The sequence below is a fragment of the Capra hircus genome, chromosome 18, assembly GCF_001704415.2.
Source record: "Capra hircus breed San Clemente chromosome 18, ASM170441v1, whole genome shotgun sequence".
In the NCBI taxonomy this organism is placed as follows: Eukaryota; Metazoa; Chordata; class Mammalia; order Artiodactyla; family Bovidae; genus Capra; species Capra hircus.
In genome coordinates this window covers 3,303,198-3,311,716 of record NC_030825.1, presented here as the reverse complement: position 1 = coordinate 3,311,716, position 8,519 = coordinate 3,303,198, and positions in this window count along the sequence as shown.

Genomic DNA, 8,519 nt, shown 5'->3' with positions numbered 1-8,519 from the left:
AGGACACAGCAGGGGTCCCACAAAACTACACATTAGGGCTGCTACCAGAGCACTTTGGAACTTTATACCCAGGGACCAGTACATGAGAAGAGGAATCGCCGTATTGGCAGTGGTAACAAACCCTGATCAACAGGAGAAAGTAGAGCTGCTTGTGCATAATGGGAGTAAAGGGGAAGAGCCAGGTGATCCACTGGGTTGCCTGCTGGTGCTGCTCTGTTGCCTCTGTAACTGTTGGCAGACATGCAACAGTACCGCACCAGGTTGAGAAGGTTAGGATGCCCACCACCACTACCACCCCAGGAATGAAGGCTTGGGGCCTATCTCCAGGTAAGCCAGCAAGACTTCTGAGGTGCTAGCTGAGGGTAAAGGAAATTCAAAATGGAGGAAACAGGATAAATGCCACTCATAGCCCCGAGGTCACCAGCAGTAGTGGATGTTAGTTTATCTCACTAACCTCCCTCCTCTGAGTTTTTCCCTTTGAAAAAGAGATCCATGGAAACTGTAGAGCTGCTCATCAAATTTGTGGAGAGAAATCTTGGGCATAAGGGGTGGAATGGGATGATTAGGAAAATCTTCCTCGCAGGTCGCTTAAGGACTGTAATTGACCAACAGTCCTCGCTGCTGTGCTCTGAAATGCCATCGTCGGGTTCACTGAGGCCACACTCCTCAAGGGATCTTTCAGCCAGTGACTGAGCGTGGCAAGAGATGTTAAAGCAGGCCCTTTTCTGTGAGGTTCTACAGTAACCCTAATTTTCTTTCACAGCTAATCCTGTCTGGAGATTGCTTCTCACAGAACTCAGAATAACCCACTAGGAGGTAAATGGTGGATTAGGTAATGAAACCCAAACAGTCTAGGCTGGTTCTTCTACAGTGCTATTCCCAAGGCAGGAAGTATATAGGAGGAAAAGAATTGTTGAATTATAAATAAATCTAAAAATGGCCTGTTGAAAAGGGGTTAATTTTTCTAAGGAGGCTTCAAAAATGTTGAGACTTTTGAGCTGAGCGTTAAAGGAAAAGAAAAATTTTAAGTGTTGGAACTTCACGGGTCAATGTCACATCTACATGATCTTGAAAATTTGGACATGGCAAAGTCAGGAAGTCCTTGAGGAAATGGAAGACCACCAATGCAGCCCTGCACTAGAGAGAAAGTTGCCAAAGACTGGCAGGGACCAGTGCTGCCTTAGCTGTTGGGAAAGCACATTTCCTGGATTCCATAATCAAAATTGAAAATCACTCCAGCTGATTCAGCGGCACAGTCATGGTTGGAAAAGTATTCCTGTACTTTGCAAGCTGCCACAGTCCTCACATGGAAAAGATGGCAAGAAGTCAGGGGAGGATGCTCTGCCCGACCATTTCCTTTTCACGTTGCTTGCCCAATGAGAAGAATGGTTAGAGGTCTTCTGGGAAGTCACTTCAGCCACTCAGCAGGGGGAGGAGCAGCTTGGAGTTTGGTAAGCCTTCATGAATGGTTGCCCTCTGTGTGCCCAACATCACTCTGAGCCCTGGGGGTAGTTGTGAGGTGGTTAAAGACTATTAGCTCTTGCCTGGGGATTAAACCACACCCCTGCTGATACTGTTCCAACAGCTTCCCAATTCACTTAGGTTTAAGTAGACTTCCCTGGTGGCCCCGGTGGCTGTGCAGGCGCAGGAGGGCCTAGAGGAGCTATCCCACATTGAAGGTCAGGAAGGGCAGTGGTAAGGAGATAACCCTTGTCCAAGGTACGGAGCAGCTGTGAAGAGATACACCACGCCCAAGGTAAGAAACCCAAGTAAGATGGTAGGTGTTGCAAGAGGGCATCAGAGGGCAGACACACTGAAACCATACTCACAGACAACTAGTCAATCTAATCACACTAGGACCACAGCCTTGTCTAACTCAATGAAACCAAGCCATGCCTGTGGGGCAACCCAAGACGGATGGGTCATGGTGGAGAGGTCTGACAGAATGAGGTCCACTGGAGAAGGGAATGGCAAAACACTTCAGTATTCTTGCCTTGAGAACCCCATGAACAGTATGAAAAGGCAAAATGATAGGATACTGAAAGAGGAACTCCCCAGGTCAGTAGGTGCCCAATATGCTACTGGAGATCAGTGGAGAAATAACTCCAGAAAGAATGAAGGGATGAAGTCAAAGCAGAAACAATATCCAGCTGTGGATATGACTAGTGATAGAAGCAAGGTCCGATGCTGTAAAGAGCAATATTGCATAGGAACCTGGAATGTCAGGTCCATGAATCAAGGCAAATTGGAAGTGGTCAAACAGGAGATGGCAAGGGTGAACATCAGCATTCTAGGAATCAGCGAACTAAGATGGACTGGAATGGGTGAATTTAACTCAGATGACCATTATATCTACTACTGCAGGCAGGAATCCCTCAGAAGAAATGGAGTAGCCATCATGGTCAACAAAAGAGTCCGAAATGCAGTACTTGGATGCAATCTCAAAAATGACAGAATGATCTCTGTTCATCTCCAAGGCAAACCATTCAGTATCACAGTAATCCAAGTCTATGCCCCAACCAGTAACACTGAAGAAACTGAAGTTGAATGGTTTTATGAAGACCTACAAGACCTTTTAGAACTAACACCCAAAAAAGATGTCCTTTTCATTACAGGGGACTGGGATGCAAAAGTAGGAAGTCAAGAAGCACCTGGGGTAACAGGCAAATTTGGCCTTGGAATGTGGAATGAAGCAGGGCAAAGACTAATAGAGTTTTGCCAAGAAAATGCACTGGTCATAGCAAACACCCTCTTCGAACAACACAAGAGAAGACTACACATGAACATCATCAGATGGTCAACACTGAAATCAGATTATATTCTTTGCAGCCAAAGATGGAGAAGCTCTATACAGTCAACAAAAACAAGACCGGGAGCTGACTGTGGCTCAGATCATGAACTCATTACCAAATTCAGACTCAAATTGAAGAAAGTAGGGAAAACCGCTAGACAATTCAGGTATGACCTAAATCAAATCCCTTATGATTATACAGTGGAAGTGAGAAATAGATTTAAGGGCCTAGATCTGATAGATAGAGTGCCTGATGAACTACGGAATAAGGTTCATGACATTGTACAGGAGACAGGGATCAAGACCATCCCCATGGAAAAGAAAGGCAAAAAGCAAAATGGCTGTCTGGGGAGGCCTTACAAATAGCTGTGAAAAGAAGAGAGGCGAAAAGCAAAGGAGAAAAGGAAAGATATAAGCATCTGAATGCAGAGTTCCAGAGAATAGCAAGAAGAGATAAGAAAGCCATCTTCATCGATCAATGCAAAGAAATCGAGGAAAACAACAGAATGGGAAAGACTATAGATCTGTTCAAGAAAATTAGAGATACCAAGGGAACATTTCATGCAAAGATGGGCTTGATAAAGGACAGAAATGGTCTGGACCTAACAGAAGCAGAAGATATTAAGAAGAGGTGGCAAGAATACACAGAAGAACTGTACAAAAAAGATCTTCATGACCCAGATAATCATGATGGTGTGATCACTCACCTAGAGCCAGACATCCTGGAATGTGAAGTCAAGTGGGCCTTGGAAAGCATCACTATGAACAAAGCTAGTGGAAGTGATGGAATTCCAGTTGAGCTGTTTCAAATCCTGAAAGATGATGCTATGAAAGGGCTGCACTCAATATGCCAGCAAATTTGGAAAACTCAGCAGTGACCACAGGACTGGAAATGGTCAGTTTCATTCCAATCCCAAAGAAAGGCAATGCCAAAGAATGCTCACACTACCTCACAATTGCACTCATCTCACACGCTAGTAAAGTAATGCTCAAAATTCTCCAAGCCAGGCTTCAACAATACGTGAACCGTGAACTTGCTGATGTTCAAGCTGGTTTTAGAAAAGGCAGAGGAACCAGAGATCAAATTGCCAACATCTGATGGATCATGGAAAAAGCAAGAGTTCCAGAAAAACATCTATTTCTGCTTTATTGATTATGCCAAAGCCTTTGACTGTTGTGGATCACAGTAAACTGTGGAAAATTCTTCAAGAGATGGGAATACCAGACCACCTGACCTGCCTCTTGAGAAATCTGTATGCAGGTCAGGAAGCAACAGTTAGAACTCGACATGGAACAACAGACTGGTTCCAAATAGGAAAAGGAGTACGTCAATTCTGTATATTGTCACCCTGCTTATTTAACTTCTATGCAGAGTACATCATGAGAAACTCTGGACTGGAAGAAACACAAACTGGAATCAAGGTTGCTGGGAGAAATATCAATAACCTCAGATATGCAGATGTCACCACCCTTATGGCAGAAACTGAAGAGGAACTAAAAAGCCTCTTGATGAAAGTGAAAGAGGAGAGTGAAAAAGTTGGTCTAAAGCTCAACATTCAGAAAACGAAGATCATGGCATCCGGTCCCATCACTTCATGGGAAATAGATGGAGAAACAATGGAAACAGTGTCAGACTTTATTTTGGGGGGCTCCATAATCACTGCAGATGGTGAGTGCAGCCATGAAATTAAAAGACGCTTACTCCTTGGAAGGAAAGTTATGAGCAACCTAGATAGTATATTCAAAAGCAGAGACATTACTTTGCCAACTAAGGTCCGTCTAGTCAAGGCTATGGTTTTTCCTGTGCTCATGTATGGTTGTGAGAGTTGGACTGTGAGCGCCAAAGAATTGATGCTTGTGAACTGTGGTGTTGGAGAAGACTCTTGAGAGTCCCTTGGACTGCAAGGAGATCCAACCAGTCCATTCTGAAGGAGATCAGCCCTGGGATTTCTTTGGAGGGAATGATGCTAAAGGTGAAACTCCAGTACTTTGGCCACCTCATGCAAAGAGTTGACTCATTGGTAAAGACTCTGATGCTGGGAGAGATTGGGGGCAAGAGGAGAAGGGGACGACAGAGGATGAGATGGCTGGATGGTATCACTGACTCGATGGACGTGAGTCTGAGTGAACTCCGGGAGTTGGTGATGGACAGGGAGGCCTGGCATGCTGCGATTCATGGGGTCTCAAATAGTCGGACATGACTGAGCGACTGAACTGAACTCCCTGGTGGCCCAGATGGTTAAAGCATCTGCTTACAATGCGGGACACCTGGGTTTGATCCCTGGTTTGGGAAGATCCACTGGAGAAGGAAAAGGCAACCCACTCAATTATTCTTGCCTGGAAAATCCCATGGACAGAGGAGCCTGGCAGGCTACAGTCCATGGGGTCTGAAAGAGTCAGACATGACTAAGCTTCACTTCAAACCGAATGCAATTGTTTTCTATTTATCCCTTGTTTCCATTGTTACTTTATTCCCACCCCTATTGGCTACTTTTGGATTAATCAAATCCTTTACACTTACACATTCTTGTAAGTATTTTTTAGTGTTTATCCTAGACTCCAGGGTGTGGCAATTACAATTCTGCATCCTTAATATCCTATGGGGTCATATATTTCACTGTTGCATGTTAAAAATCTATCATTATCATTGTTCCAAACCATATTGTCTGCCTATTTATCCTTTCTGTGCTTTTTATTCCTTCCTGCAGTCCCCTACTTCCATCTGAGATCATTTTCTTTCAGCCTAGGGTAGTGCAGGCCAGCTAGCAATGAATTACTTCACTCTCTCAGCTTTAGTCTGTCTGCAGATGTCTCTATTTCACCTTTTTTTGAGTGAATCCAATTGCATTTTTGCATCATGCGAAATGCTAGGCTGGATGAAGCACAAGCTGGAATCAAGATTGTAGGGGGAAATATCAATAACCTCAGATATGCAGATGACACCACCCTTGTGGCAGAAAGCAAAGAGAAACTGAAGTACCTCTTGAAGAAAGTGAAAGATGAGAGTGAGAAAGCTGGCTTAAAACTCAATATTCAAAAAACAGCTCATGGCATCCAGTCCCATCACTTCATGGCAAATACATGGGAAAACAATGGAAACAGTGACAGACTTTATTTTCTTAGTCTCCAAAATCACTGCATATGGTGACTACAGCCATGAAATTAAAAGACCCTTGCTTCTTGGAAGAAAAGCTGTGGCCAACCTAGACAGCATATGAAAAACAGACATTACTTGGCTGACAAAGGTCTGTCTAGTCAAAGCTATGGTTTTTCCAGTGGTCATGTATGGATGTGAGAGTTGGAATATAAAGAAAGCTGAGCGCTGAAGAATTGATGCTTTTGAACTGTGGTGTTGGAGAAGACTTGAGAGTCCCTTGGACTGCAAGGAGATCCAACCAGTCCCTCCTCAAGGAAATCAGTCCTGAATATTCATTGGCAGGACTGATGCTGAAGCTGAAATTCCAATACTTTGGCCACCTGATGCGAAGAACTGACTCATTTGAAAAGACCCTGATGCTGGGAAAGATTGAAGGCGGGAGAAGGAGATGACAGAGGATGATTGGATGGCATCACCGACTCGATGGATATGAGTTTGAGTAAGCTCTGGGAGTTGGTGATGGACAGGGAGGCCTGGTGTGCTACAGTCCATGGGGTCGCAAAATTCAGTTGACTGAGCAACTGAACTGCACTGAATTGCATTTTTAAAAACTTTTATTGAGTAAAATTCACATAACATAAGCTCCAATATTTTAACAATTTTAAGTGCACAATTCAGTGGGTTTTAATATAATCACAGTGTTACGGTTCTGATTATCTGATTCATTGCAATTATCTGATTCCAGAATATTTCCATCATTCCCAAAAGAAATCCCATACTTCTCAGTTCTCCCTTCCCCCCATGTGCTGGAAACCATTAAGCTACTTATGTTGCTATGGATTTGCCAATTCTGGATATTTCAGAAGAATGCAGTCCTACAGTTGGTGGCCTTTTGTCTCTGGTTTCTTTCACTGAGTATTACATTTTCAAGGCTCACCCACATTGTAGTGTATATCAGTGCTTCATCACATTGTTTTTGTGGCCATGCTGTGAGGCATAGGGGATCTAAGTTCCCAAATAAAGGATGGAACTAGTGCCCGCTGCAGTGGAAGTGCGGAGTCTTAGCCACTGGACCACCAGGGAAGTCCCTAATTTACTTAATTTTTGAAGTACAATTTCCCTGGGTGTAAAATTCTAGGTTCAGTTTAATTGCTCAGTCATGTCTGACTCTTTGCAACCCCATGGACTGCAGCATGCCAGGCCTCCCTATTCATCACCAACTCCTGGAGCTTGCTCAAACTCACGTCCATTGAGTCGGTGATGTCATTCAACCATCTCATCCTCTGTTGTCCCCTTCTCCTGCCTTCAGTCTTTCCCAGCATCAGGGTCTTTTCCAATGAGTCAGTTCTTTGCATCAGGTGTCCAAAGTATTGGAATTTCAGCTTCTACATCAGTCTTTCCAATGAATATTCAGGACTGATTTCCTTGAGGAGGGACTGGTTGGATCTCCTTGCAGTCCAAGGGACTCAAGAGTCTTCTCCAATACCACAGTTCAAAAGCATCAATTCTTCAGCGCTCACCTTTCTTTATGGTCCAACTCTCATAGCCAGACATGACTATGGGAAAAACCATAGTTTTGACTAGACAGACCTTTGTCAGCCAAGTAATGTCTCTGCTTTTTAATACACTGTCTAGGTTGGTCATAGCTTTTCTTCCAAGGAGGAAGCATCTTTTAATTTCATGGCTACAGTCACCATCTGCAGTGATTTTGGAGCCCAAGAAAATAAGTCTCACTGTTTCCATTGTTTTCCCATCTATTTGCCATGAAGTGATGGGACCTGATGGCATGATCTTAGTTTTTTTAATGTTCTTTTAAGCCAGCTTTTTCACTCTGCTCTTTCACTTTCATCAAGAGGCTCTTTAGTTCCTCTTCATTTTCTGCCATAAGGGTGGTATAATCTGCATATCTGAGGTTATTGATATTTCTCCCTGCAATCTTGATTCTAGCTTGTGATTCATCCAGTCTGGCATTTCACATGATGTATTCTGCATATAAGTTAAATAAGTAAGGTCACAATATACAGCCTTGATGGAGTCCTTTCTCAATTTGGAACCAGTCCATTGTTACCTATCCAGTTCTAACTGTTACTTCTTAACCTGCATACAGGTTTCTCAGGAGGCAGGTAAGGTCATCTGGGATTCCCATCTCTTTAAGAATTTTCCAGTTTACTGTGATCCACACAGTCTAAGACTAAGTCTAAGTCTAAGACTAAGCGTTTGGCATAGTCAATAACTTTGAAGTAGATATTTTTCTGGAATTCTCTTGCTTTTTCTATGATCCAGTGGATCCAGTGGATGTTGACAATTTGATCTCTGGTTCCTCTGCCTTTTCTAAAACCAGCAAGTTCTCCATTCACGTACCATTGAAGTCTAGCTTTGAGAACTTTGAGCATTACGTGGCTAGCGTGTGAGATCAGTGCAATTGTGTGGTAGTTTGAGCATTCTTTGCCATTGCCTTTCTTTGGGATTGGAATGAAAACTGACCTTTTCTAGCCCTTGGCAAATAGATTCAAGGGACAATAGATTCAAGGGATTAGATCTGATAGAGCGCCGGAAGAACTGTGGACAGGAGGTTTGTAACACTGTGCAGGAGGTGGTGAACAAAACCACTCCCAAGAAGAAGAAATGCAA